At 47.9% G+C, this 13,313-nt stretch overlaps 1 protein-coding gene across 2 annotated transcripts in view; it reads right to left on the bottom strand.

Moving 5' to 3' along the window:
* Nucleotides 1-2,030, bottom strand: part of LOC147122534 (uncharacterized) — a 41,235-nt gene extending 39,205 nt beyond the window's left edge. For both annotated transcript variants that reach the window (XR_015080780.1, XM_086006335.1), the window contains exon 1: nucleotides 1,940-2,030. The gene's annotated coding sequence lies outside the window, so the exon portion shown is untranslated. The remainder of the gene's footprint in view (nucleotides 1-1,939) is intronic.
* Between the last annotated feature and the right edge of the window lie 11,283 nt (nucleotides 2,031-13,313).

The following is a 13,313-nucleotide window of genomic DNA, read 5'->3' as shown; positions in this document are numbered from 1 at the left end:
TTACTTACATTTCTTAAGAGATTAAATAATTTAAGCAAAAGAAAGAGATGCACTTATATAGCACCTTTCACGACCACCAGACGTCTCAAAGCGCTTTACAGTCAATGAAGTACTTTTGAAGTGTAGTTACTGCTGTAATGTGGGAAACGCAGCAGCCAATTTGCGCACAGCAAGCTCCCACAAACAACACATGTGATAATGGCCAGATCATCTGTTTTTGTTATGTTGGTTGAGAGATAAATATTGGCCCCAGGACACTGGGGAGAACTCCCCTGCTCTTCTTCGAAGTAGGGGCTGCGGGATCTTCTACATCCACCTAAGAGGGTAGACGCGGCCTCGGTTTAACGTCCCATCTGAAAAACAGCCCCTCCGACAGTGCAGCACTCCCTCAGCACTGCACTGGAGTGTCAGCCAAGATCATGTGCTCAAGTCCCATGGAGTGAGACTTGAATCCACAACCTTCTGATTTACAGAGGTGAGTGTGCTGCTCACTGAGCCATGGCTGATTTAAGGATAATACATGACGATGCAAATCATGCACGATCATTTGGAACCAACGGGATCAATTGGCCCACGTCCTTTTCCTGTTTCATGTGCTTGCGATTTGGCTGCAGGTTTCCCAGCACATGTTTGAGGGGGAAATCAGATTACTGATGGGGTGGGGGGGGGGTGGGTGGGGAAAGCTTATTAAGGTTTAGCTGAGGCGTGGGATATGACGGAGCTTTAAGCTAATTGCTCCGCAGATATTTGCTCATTTCGACTCATCTGGATTGCGTCTGACAGGTCCAATCAAATTAAAAACAATCGCCTTATGGATCATAAGAAAATGGATTTACTTGTTTCACATGCCTTGCATTACAAAACTGTTCGTGTCTGACTCGCTGTTTGTTTTCTTTTACTCAAGACTCACGTAACTTTCTCTTTATTAAGGGATTTGCTCAGCAAATGATACCGGGTGAATATAACATTCCATCTTTGATGAGGCAGTAGAGAGCAGATTGTCTCAACGGTTCTTAATAAGTTTAAGCAGGATCAAGGCGGAAATCTTGGGGCTTGAGTTTTTTCTCCATCCAACTGAAACCATTTATTTTCAAACAGAAATGTCACAGAAAATATCATCCCTGTTCTACAAATTAATATGTGCCAGTCAGGAGTGTGATGGAATACTCTCCACTTGCCTGGATGAGTGCAGTTCCAACAATACTCAAGAAGCTCGACACCATCCAGGACAAAGCAGCCGGCTTGATTGGCACCCCATCCATCAACATTCACTCCCTCCACCACCGGCGCACCGTGGCTACAGTGTGTACCATCTACAAGATGCACTGCAGCAACTCGCCAAGGCTTCTTCGGCAGCACCTCCCAAACCCGCGACCTCTTCCACCTAGAAGGACAAGGGCAGCAGGCGCATGGGAACACCACCACCTCCAAGTTCCCCTTCAAGTCACACACCATCCTGACTTAGATGTATATCACCGATCCTTCATCGTCATTGGGTCAAAATCCTGGAACTCCCTCCCTAACAGCACTGTGGGAGTACCTTCACCACACGGACTGCAGCGGTTCAAGAAGGAGGATCACTTTCACCTTCTCAAGGGCAACTAGGGATGGGCGATAAATGCTGGCTTTGCCAGCGACGCCCACATCCCATAAATGAATAAAGTACAAGAGCTGGGGAGTACTCAATTTTAAAATTCTCATCCTTGTTTTCTAATCCCTCCATGGCCTCGCTCCTCCCTACCTCTGTAACCTCCTCCAGCCCCACAACCCTCCGAGATCTCTGCGCTCCTCCAATTCTGGCGTCTTGCGCATCCCCGATTTTCATCGCTCCACCATTGGCAGCTGTGCCTTCAGCTGCCTGGGTCCTAAGCTCTGGAATTCCCTCCCTAAACCTCTCCACCTCTCTCTTTCCTCCTTTAAGACGCTCCTTAAAACCTACCTCACCTCGGCCCTCACCGCGCAGTTATCAGCTCGCACTCAATGACCCCTGTAAGCTGCGCAGCCGCGCGGCGCTCTGCAGCTCCTGCGCAGCCGGCTCACCGGCTTTTAAATAGGAAAAAAAACTGCGCATGCGCGCCTTTTTGAATGGGCCGCGCAGCCCCTTAAAGGGGCAACGCACCCACAAAAAAAAACATAAAGGGAACATTGCTCGCACTTCCTGCAAGTTACAGGGCAAAGAATTTTCAAGCTGAAGGGTGCCGGATAAAGGCTAACTAACGGAGCACGTTGTGGGAAGCCCAAGATTTGGCCCAATGTGCCCTGTTACTGCGTGGAAGCTATACGTTGTTGAATGGTTTGAATTCTTCTTTTTTGTAGTCACACCCCCATCCACATCAATGGGGCAGAGGTGGAAAGGGTGGCCAGCTTTAAGTTCCTCGGAGTCCACATCACGGAAGACCTCTCCTGGTCCCTCAACACCTCCTCTCTGGTGAAGAAGGCCCAGCAGCGCCTATATTTCTTGAGGAGGCTGAAGGGATGTAATCTGTCACCCCCGATCCTCTCTAACTTCTACCGCTGCACTATAGAGAGCATCCTGACAAACTGTATCACGGTATGGTACGGCAGCTGTAGCTCCCATGACCGGAAAGCCCTGCAGCGGGTAGTCAAAACTGCCCAACGCATTACCGGCACCCGGCTACCGACCATAGAACATATATATCAGAAACGCTGCCTACGGAGGGCACGGTCCATCATCAAAGACCCTACCCACCCCAGCCACAGTCTGTTCGCCCTCCTACCATCTGGAAGACGCTACAGATGCATTCGCACCCGTACGACCAGATTTAGGAACAGCTTCTTTCCCAGGGCTGTCATCCTACTGAACTCCACAAATAAACACTAAAGCCTGCACATCTGCCGATGCACTTTATTATGGTCATATTTATGCTAATATATATGTACAAATGTATGTTGAAATGTTTAAGTGTCCTAATCCAAATTGTACACTCTCGGGAGCCGCAAGCCTACATTTCGTTGTACTGCACTTGTGCACTAACAATGACAATAAAAGTTGATTTGATTTGATTTGATTTGATTGTGACAAGCCCCAGTAAAATCTGATTATAATCCAAGTCTATGTTACGGATTGAACACTCACAGCAGGGGTGATCAACCTGTAAGCTCTGAGCTACGTTCACGTCTGTTCTGGCTGGCGATTGGCTCATTGTATCTACCCACTCATTCAACTGCTGTGTGACAGATGTTGAATACATAAAGGACGGGATTAACATAAAGGACGTGGTCAGCCACAATGAAAGAGGCTCGAGGAACAGCAGCTCATCTTCCGATTAGGCACTTTACAGCCTTCCGGACTCAATATCGAGTTCAACAACTTCGGATCATAACCTCGGCCCCTATTATATTTTTATATTTTTTATCCACACTTTTGGTTTGTGCCTTTTCCTTTTTTCTCTCTCCCACACGGCAGCTGTCTCTCACTCTGCCAGCGTATTTCACACTTCATCTAGAGCCATTGTTTGTTTCTTTACCTGTCCTATTACTATCTCGTCTCACCTTGAATATCTCTTAATGTCTCTTCTTTCATCCCCTCCCCCATTTCCCAGCCCCCAAACTGCCTTTTGTTTCATTTCCTGCCTTTTTTCTCAGTCCTGACGAAGGGTTTCGACCCGAAACGTTAACTCTATTTCCCTCTCCACGGATGTTGCCTGGCCTGCTGAGTTTTTCCAGCATTTTCTGTTGGTATTATGAAAGAGGCAGTCTTCTTTCCATTATAGGCTGATTAACAAGAGGAAGAAAGACACGATGAGGGGAGGAGAGCGGGATAAGAGAGAGGTTATGAGTTTTCTTCATTTAATATTCTTTTAGTGCTAAGTGAAGGTTTAAAAGCGAACGCCTCAATTTTAAAATCTTCATCCTTGTTTTCAAATCCCTCCATGGCCTCGCCCCTCCCTATCTCTGTAACCTCCTTCAGCCCCACAAGCCTTCGCGATCTCTGCGCTCCTCCAATTCTGATCTCTTGCGCGTCCTCGATTTTAAATCGCTCCACCATTGGTGGCCGTGCTTTCAGCCGCCTAGGCCCTGAGCTCTGGAATTCCCTCCCTAAACCTCTCCGCCTCTCTAACTCTCTCTGCTACTTTAAGATGGTCCTCAAAACCTACCTCTTTGACCAAGCTTTTGTTAATCTGTCCTGATATCTCCCTCTGTGTCAAAAATGCTTTTATTGATATCGTTTTTGTTAAGCACCTTGGAATGTTTTGCTACGTTATATGTGCAATAAGTTGTTGTTGTATTTGAGATTTTTAAGTTTCTTCATAATGTCTTTCGGATGAGACATTAAACCAAGGTCCCGTCTGCTCTCTCAGGTGGATGTAAAAGAAGAGCAGGGGAGTTCTCCCCGGTGTCCTGGGGCTAATATTTATCCCTCAACCAACATCACTAAAACAGATTATCTGGTCATTTTCACATTGCGGTTTGTGGGAGCTTGCTGTGCGCAAATTGGCTGCCGCGTTTCCTACATTACAACAGTGACTACACTTCAAAAAGTACTTCATTGGCTGTGAAATGCTTTGGGACGCCCCGAGGTCGTGAAAGGCGCTACAGAAATGCAAAATAAAAACAGAAAATGCTGGAGATACTCAGCAGGTCAGGCAGCATCTGTGAAGAGAGAAACAGAGTCAATGTTTCAGGTCGATGACCTGTAATGTTAACTCTGCTTCTCTCTTCACAGATGCTGCCTGACCTGCTGAGTGTCTCCAGCGTTTTCTGTTTTTATTTCAGTTTTCCAGCATCTGCAGTATTGTCTTTTTGCAGAAATGCAAATCTTTCTTTTACAATTTACTGTTGATTTTATGAGATGTAGAATGAACTCTGTCTTTGATTTCGTATTAATTGTTTGATTGTTAGGTGCCTGCCCATTTTCAGCCAGGTGATATAAATGCCCTCTGCCCTTATAAAGCTGAATGTCTTTATTATATATGCAAACCTTACGTAAATTGACAAGATTTTATTTTAAAAGATTAAAAATCTATCATCACCTTAAACATTCACTCCCTCCACCACCGGCGTACCGTGGCTGCAGTGTGCACCATCTACAAGATGCACTGCAGCAACTCGCCAAGGCTTCTTCGGCAGCACCTCCCAAACCCGTGACCTCTACCACCTAGAAGGACAAGGGCAGCAGGCGCATGGGAACACCGCCACCTCCAAGTTCCCCTCCAAGTCACACACCATCCTGACTTGGAAATATATCGTCGTTCCTTCATCGTCGCTGGGTCAAAATCCTGGAACTCCCTCCCTAACAGCACTGTGGGAGCACCTTCACCACACGGACTGCAGCGGTTCAAGAAGGCGGCTCACCACCACCTTCTCGAGGGCAACTAGGGATGGGCAATAAATGCCGGGCTTGCCAGCGACGCCCACATCCCGTGAATGAAAAAAAGAAATAAAAGAATGTTTTAAAATTAACTATAATACACCACTTTTAATATAAAATTAGACTGGGCTTAACGAGTATCAGGTTTACTTCCGAGTCAGAAGCTTATCATCTCAAGCCTCACTCCAGCAAAAAAAGAAAGAACTTGTATTTCTACAGCACCTTTCCCGACCTCAGGACTTCCCAAAGCGCTTTACAGACAATGAAGAGCTATTTTGAAGTGTAGTCACTGTTGTAATGTAGGAAACACAGCAGCCAATTTGCGCACAGCAAGCTCCCACACACAGCAATGTGATAATGACCAGACCATCTGTTTTTTTAGTGATATTGGTTGGGGGATAAATAATGGTCCCAGGACACCGGGGAGAACTCCCCTGCTCTTCTTCCAATAGTGTTGTGGGATCTCGTGTCCACCTGAGAGGGCCGACGGGGCCATTGGTTTAATGTCTCATCCGAAAGGCGGCACCTCCGACAGTGCAGAGCTCCCTCAGTATTGCCCCTCCGACAGTGCGGCGTTCCCTCAGTACTGGCCCTCCGACAGTGCGGCGCTCCCTCAGTACTGTTCCTCCGACAGTGCAGGGCTCCCTCAGTACTGCCCCCCGACAGTGCTGCTCTCCCTCGGTACTGCCCCTCCGACAGTGCGGCGCTCCCTCAGTACTGCCCCTCCGACAGTGCGGTGCTCCCTCAGTACTGCCCCCCGACAGTGCGGCACTCCCTCAGTACTGTTCCTCCGACAGTGCAGGGCTCCCTCAGTACTGCCCCCCGACAGTGCGGCACTCCCTCAGTACTGCCCCTCCAACAGTGCAGCGCTCCCTCAGCGCTGGCACCGCGAGTGCTGGCCTGGATTATGGGCCTGGAGTCTCTGGCGTGTGTGGGACCTGAACACATAATCCAGACTGACACCAGTACAATACTGAGGGAGTGCGGCATCGGTTGGGATGTTAACTGAGGCACTGTCTGTCTGCTCGCATGGTCATAAAATATCTTGATCTTGATGCTAGGTTTTGGGAGGCGCCAAGGGTGGGTTCCCGGTCAACACGATGCATTTAAGGGGAAGTCACATAAGCACACGAGGGAGAAAGGAATAGAAGGGTCTGCTGATGGGGGGAGATGAAGAGTGGTGGGCGGAGGCTGGTGTGGAGCATAAACACCGGCACGGACCAGTTGGGCTGAATGGCCTGTTTCTGCGCTGTAAATTTTATGTAACATTCTTCCATCAATGAATATTACCTAAAAAAAAAACTGAATAATAGATCCTTCATCTCATTTGCTGATTGTGGGATCTTGCTGTGCGTGATTGGCTATCACATTTTCCCACATAATAACAGTGATTTCATTCATTGCTTTTAGATGTACTGAGGTGCTAAATAAATGCTGGGAGGAAGGCATGCCCCCTGACATGAGCCTTGTCAGTCATGTGGAAATGACTTATGAAATAATACTGGGCGGCCTGCTGGTGGCGCTGTCCAGGGAGAGTATAAATACTCGGGCATGGGCCCAGCTTGCTCAGGACATTCTTTAACAGGAACTAGTGAAGGACACAACTAGATCTCCATGTTGAAAAACAGTTGATTAAAGCCTTGTTTAACACTCAGGCCAAGTGCCTCGTAGTATAGCAACTTTAACGTAGTGATACATCCCAAGAGAGAGGCTTAGGGAGGGAATTCCAGAGCTTAGGGACTCGGCAGCTGAAGGCACAGCCGCCAACGATGGAGTGCTTAAAGTCGGGCAAGATGCGCAAGAGGCCAGAATTGGAGGAGCGCAGACATCTCAGCTGCAGTGTGGGGCTGGAGGAGGTTGCATAGATAGCGAGGGGCAAGGGCCATGCAGTGATTTGAAAACAAGGATGAGAATTTTAAAATCGAGGTGTTGCTTAACCAGGAGTAAATGTAAGTCAGCGAACACAGGGGTGATGATTTACAGAGGAGGTGATGAATTACAAAGGAGTTTCCCTGCTGTCTGCCACAGGGAAAGTCATCGCAAGAATCCTCCTCAATCACCTTCTCCCAGTGGCTGAAGAGCTCCTCCCAGAGTCGCAATGCGGATTCCGCCCATTAAGGGGCACAATGGACATGATCTTCACCGCGCGTCAATTACAAGAGAAATGCAGGGAACAGCACCAACCGCATTGTACATGGCCTTCTTTGACCTCACAAAGGCCTTTGACACTGTCAACCATGAGGGATTATGGAATGTCCTCCTCAAATTCGGCTGCCCTCAAAAGTTTGTCACCATCCTCCGCCTGCTTCATGACAACATGCAAGCCGTGATCCTGACCAACGGTTCCACCACAAACCCAATTCAGGTACGGACCGGGGTCAAGCAAGGCTGTGTCATCGCACCAACGCACTTCTCGATCTTCCTTGCTGCAATGCTCCATCTCACCCGCAGTAAGCTCCCCGCTGGAGTGGAGCTAATTTACAGAACAAACAGAAAACTGTTCAACCTCCGTCGCCTCCAGTCCAGATCCAAGGTCGTCCCATCCACTGTCATTGAATTACAGTATGCAGACGACGCTTGCGTCTGCGCTCACTTGGAGGTCGAACTCCAAATCATTGTCAACACCTTCATCGAAACGTACGAGAGCATGGGCCTTACACTAAACATCTGTAAGACAAAGGTCCTCTACCAACCTGCCCCAGCCACACAATACTGCTCCCCGATTATCAAAATCCATGACAAGGCCTTGGACAACGTGGCCCACTTTCCATATCTCGGGAGCCTACTATCAACAAGGGCAGATGTTGATGACGAAGTCCAACACCGCCTTCAGTGTACCAGTGCAGCCTTCGGTCGCCTGAGGAAGAGAGTGTTTGAAGACCAGGACCTCAAACCTGGCACCAAGCTCATGGTCTACAGAGCAGTAGTGATACCTGCCCTACTGTATGCCTCAGAGACATGGACCATGTACAGCAGGCACCTCAAAGCACTGGAGAGGTACCACCAATGCTGCCTCCGCAGGATCCTGCAAATCCATTGGCAGGCTAGGTGCACCAACATCAGTGTTCTCGCTCAGGCCAACATCCCCAGCATCGAAGTTTTGACCATGATCAGCTCCGATGGATGGGTCACATTGTCCGCATGCCCGATACGAGACTCATAGAAACATAGAAGATAGGAGCAGGAGTAGGCCATTCGGCCCCTCGAGCCTGCTCCGCCATTCAATGCGATCATGGCTGATCATCCAAATTCAGTACCCTGTCCCTGCTTTCTCCCCATATCCCTTGATCCCTTTAGCCTTAAGAAATATATCTAACTCCTTCTTGAATATATTTAATTAATTGGCCTCAACTGTCTTCTGTGGTAGAGAAATCCACAGGTTCACCACTCTCTGGGTGAAGAAATTCCTCCTCATCTCAGTCCTAAATGGCTTACCCCTTATCCTTAGACTGTGACCCCTGGTTCTGGACTCCCCGGCCATCGGGAACAGCCTTCCTGCCTCTAGTCTGTCTAGTCCTGTTAGAATTTTATAAGTTTCAATGAGATCCCCTCTCATTCTTCTAAACTCCAGTGAATATAAGCCTAATCGGCCCAATCTCTCTTCATACATCATTCCTGACATCCCAGGTATCAGTCTGGTGAATCTTCGCTGCACTCCCTCCATGGCAAGAACATCCTTCCTCATATAAGGTGACCAAAACTGCACACAATACTCAAGGTGTGGTCTCACCAAGGCTCTGTACAACTGCAGCAAGACATCCTTGCTCCTGTACTCAAATCCTCTCGCTATGAAGGCCAGCATACCATTTGCCTTCTTAACCGCCTGCTACACCTGCACGCTTACCTTCAGTGACTGGTGCACAAGGACACCCAGGTCTCATTGCACTTCCCCTTTTCCCAATCTATTACCGTTCAGATAATAATCTGCCTTCCTGTTTTTGCCACCAAAGTGGATAACCTCGCATTTATTCACATTATACTGCATCTGCCATGCATCTGCCTAATCGCCCAACCTGTCCAAATCGTACTGGAGTTTCTCTGCATCCTCCTCACAGCACATACACCCACCCAGCTTTGTGTCATCTACAAACTTGGAGATATTACATCTAGTTCCCTCGTCTATAACATTAATATATATTCTGAATAACTGGGGTCCTAGCACCGATCCCTGCGGTACCCCACTAGTCACTGCCTTCCACTCGGAAAAAGACCCATTTATTCCAACTCTTTGCTTCCTGTCTGCCAACCAGTTTTCTATCCAAGTCAGTACCTTACCCCCAATCCCATGTGCTTTAACTTTGCACGCTAGTCACTTATGCGGGACCTTATCGAAAGCCTTCTGAAAGTCCAAATACACCACATCCACTGGTTTGCCCTTATCTATTCTACCAGTTACATCCTCAAAAAATTCCAGATTAGTCAAGCATGATTTACCTTTTGTAAATCCATGTTGACTCCCAAAACAAGCGCTCTACTCGGAGCTCCGACATGGCAAGAGAGCCCCAGGTGAGCAGAGGAAACGCTTCAAGGACACCCTCAAAGCCTCCTTGAAAAAGTGCAACATCCCCACCGACACCTGGGAATCCCTGGCCCAAGACCGCACAAAGTGGAGGAGAAGCATCCAGGAAGGCGCTGAACACCTCGAGTCTCTTCACCGGGAGCAAGCGGAAGCCAAGCACAGGCAGCGCAAGGAGCGCACGTCAACCCAAGCGCCCCACCCACCCACCCCTTCAACCACCATCTGCCCCACCTGTGACAGAGACTGTAGGTCCCACGTTGGACTCATCAGTCACCTGAGAACTCATTTTTAACGTGGAAGCAAGTCATCCTCAGTTCCAAGGGACTGCCTAAGAAGAAGAAGAAGATGGGTGAACAGGAAATGGTGCGAGTTAGGACACAGGCAGCTAAGCTTTAGATGAGCTCTTGTTTATGAAGGGTGGAAGATTGGAGGCCGGCCAGGAGTGCGTTAGAATAGTCAAGTACAGAGGTAACAAAGGCATGAATGAGTTATGGTCAGTAAGGCATGGTTAGTAACACTGGCCCACGCAATCTCTTCTGCAACTTTTTAAATTCCTAGAACCAACATCATTAGAAACAGATTATCGGGTCATTATCTCTTCACTGTTGGTGGGCGCTTGCTGTGCGCAAATTGGCTGCTGTGTTTCCCACATTACAACAGTGACTACACTTCAGAAGTGTTTCATTGGCTGTAAAGCGCTTTGGGACATCCTGAGGTGGTGAAAGGTGCTATAGAAATGCAAGTCATTCTTTTTTCTTTCTCTAAATAGATCTTGGTTTAACCATACAAAATGGCATTTCTATAGCACCTTTCATGACCACAGGATGGCTCAAAGCTCTTTACAGCCGATGAAGTACTTTGAAGCAGTCACTGTTGTAATGTAGGAAACACATCAGCCAATTTGCGCACAGCACGATCCCACAAACAGCAATGTGATCATGACCAGATCATCTGTTTTAGTGATACTGGTTGAGGGATAAATATTGGCCCCAGGACACCGGGGAGAGAACTCCCCCTGCTCTTCAAATAGTGCCATGGGTTTTTTTACGTCCACCTGGGAGGGCAAACGGGGCCTCGGTTTTAACGTCTCATCTGAAAGACAGCACCTCCGACAGTGCGGCACTCCCTCAGCACTGCACTGGAGTGTCAGCCTAGATTGATTCCTGGTCTGCGCTGAGCCCATTGATCTCAAATTGGAATGACATTGGGAGAGCTACATTTGTCCTCAGTCCAACTGGGCAGGGCAAAAACAACCAAGGTTCCTGCTCCTGTTTAGTAGTCAGTGACCCCTGTTGGAACCTGCAAGTGTTGATATTGGGTAAGGAAAGAATTGGGTATGGATGAACAGCCTGTCAACAACAACAACAACTTGCATTTATATAGCACCTTTAACACAGTAAAACATCCCAAGTCGCTTCACAGGAGTGATTATTGACGTGAATCAGTCATTCATGAAAGAAAGACTTAAGAAATAATGCTGAGTGGCCTGCGGGTGGCGCTGTCCAGGGAGAGTATAAATACATGGGCATGGGCCCAGCTTGCGCAGGACATTCTTAACAGGAACTAGTGAAGGACACAACTAGACCTCCATGGTGTAAAACAGTTGATTCAAGCTTTGTTTGACACTTAGACCAAGTGCCTAGTAGTTTTCTTATGTCAATTACTAAACAAAATTGACACCAAACCACATAAGGAGATATTAGGACAGGCGACCAAAAGCTTGGTCAAAGAGGTAGGTTTTAAGGAGCGTCTTAAAGGAGAAGAGAGAGGCAGAGAGGAGGAGAGGTTTAGGGAGGGAATTCCAGAGCTTAGGGCCCAGGCAGCTGAAGGCACGGCCGCCAATGGTGGAGCAATTAAAATCGAGGATGCACAAGAGGCCAGAATTACAGAAGTGCAGAGATCTTGCCGACATAGAGCTGTGCGACGCTCTGTGTCGGCAACACTGAAACAAAGGTTTAAGTAAAAACAAGCGCCAGCACATTGAACAGAAGCCCTGATGCGAATCCACTGCTCCAAAGATTTTGCTAGGAAACCCAGTCTTAGATGGGCAAGTGATTAAATTTTTTTCTGAATGAACTTTTTAAAATTTGTTTATGGGATGGCAAGGCCAACATTTATTGCCCATCCCTAATTGCCCTTGAGAAGGTGGCGGTGAGCCGCCTTCTTGAACCGCTGCAGTCCATGTGGTGAAGGTGCTCCCACAGTGCTGTTAGGGAGGGAGTTCCAGGATTTTGAGCCAGTGACGATGAAGGATCGGCGATATATTTCCAAGTCAGGATGGTGTGTGACTTGGAGGTGGTGGTGTTCCCATGCGCCTGCTGCCCTTGTCCTTCTGGGTGGTAGAGGTCGCGGGTTTGGGAGGTGCTGCCGAAGAAGCCTTGGCGAGTTGCTGCAGTGCATCTTGTAGATGGTAAACGCTGCAGCCACAGTGCGCCGGTGGTGGAGGGAGTGAATGTTTAAGGTGGTGGATGGGGTGCCAATCAAGCGGGCTGCTTTGTCCTGGACGGTGTCGAGCTTCTTGAGTGTTGTTGGAGCTGCACTCATCCAGGCAAGTGGAGAGTATTCCATCACACTCCTGACTTGTGCCTTGTAGATGTTGGAAAGGCTTTGGGGAGTCAGGAGGTGAGATACTCGCCACAGAATACCCAGCCTCTGACCTGCTCTTGTTGCCACAGTATTTATGTGGCTGGTCCGGTTAAGTTTCTGGTCAATGGTGACCCCCAAGATGTTGATGGTGGGGGATTCGGCGATGGTAATGCCATTGAATGTCAAGGGGTGGTGGTTAGACTCTCGCTTGTTGGAAATAGTCATTGCCTGGCACTTGTGTAGCGCAAATGTTACCTGCCACCTATCAGCCCAAGCCTGAATGTCGTCCAGGTCTTGTTGCATGTGGGCATGAACTGGCTTAGGGGAAAATTATATTTGATCTAAATTTTTCCCTTATTATTTGTTTCCATTTCTCCCTCCTTATTTATAGAATCATACAGCATAGCAGGCCATTCGGCCCATCGTGCCTGTGCCGGCTCTTTGAAAGAGCTCTCCAATTAGCCCCACTCCCCCCTGCTCTTTCCCCAGAGCCCTGCAAATTTTTCCTTTTCAAGTATTTATCCAATTCCCTTTTGAAAGTTACTATTGAATCTGCTTCCACCGCCCTTTCAGGCAGCGCATTCCTGATCACAACAACTCGCTGCCGAAAAAAATATCTGTTCATTTCGCCTCTGGTTCGTTTGCCAATTATCTTCAATCTGTGTCCTCTGGTTACCGACCCTCCTGCCAATGGATACGGTTTCTCCCTGTCTACTTTATCAAAACTCCTCATGAAATCATCCCCTTATTAATTTTCTTTCCATTTTACTCTCTCTCTTCTTTCCAACACTTTGTTTCTCTTTATTTCTATCACTGTTTCTCTCTATTTTGATCACTGTTTCTCTATCTCTCCTTATTTCTATCACTTTATCTCTC

Source organism: Somniosus microcephalus, chromosome 2, assembly GCF_052327205.1.
Source record: "Somniosus microcephalus isolate GS21.2 chromosome 2, FLI_Smic_1.0, whole genome shotgun sequence".
Lineage (NCBI taxonomy): Eukaryota > Metazoa > Chordata > Chondrichthyes > Squaliformes > Somniosidae > Somniosus > Somniosus microcephalus.
This window is presented reverse-complemented; position numbering and strand designations above follow the sequence as displayed.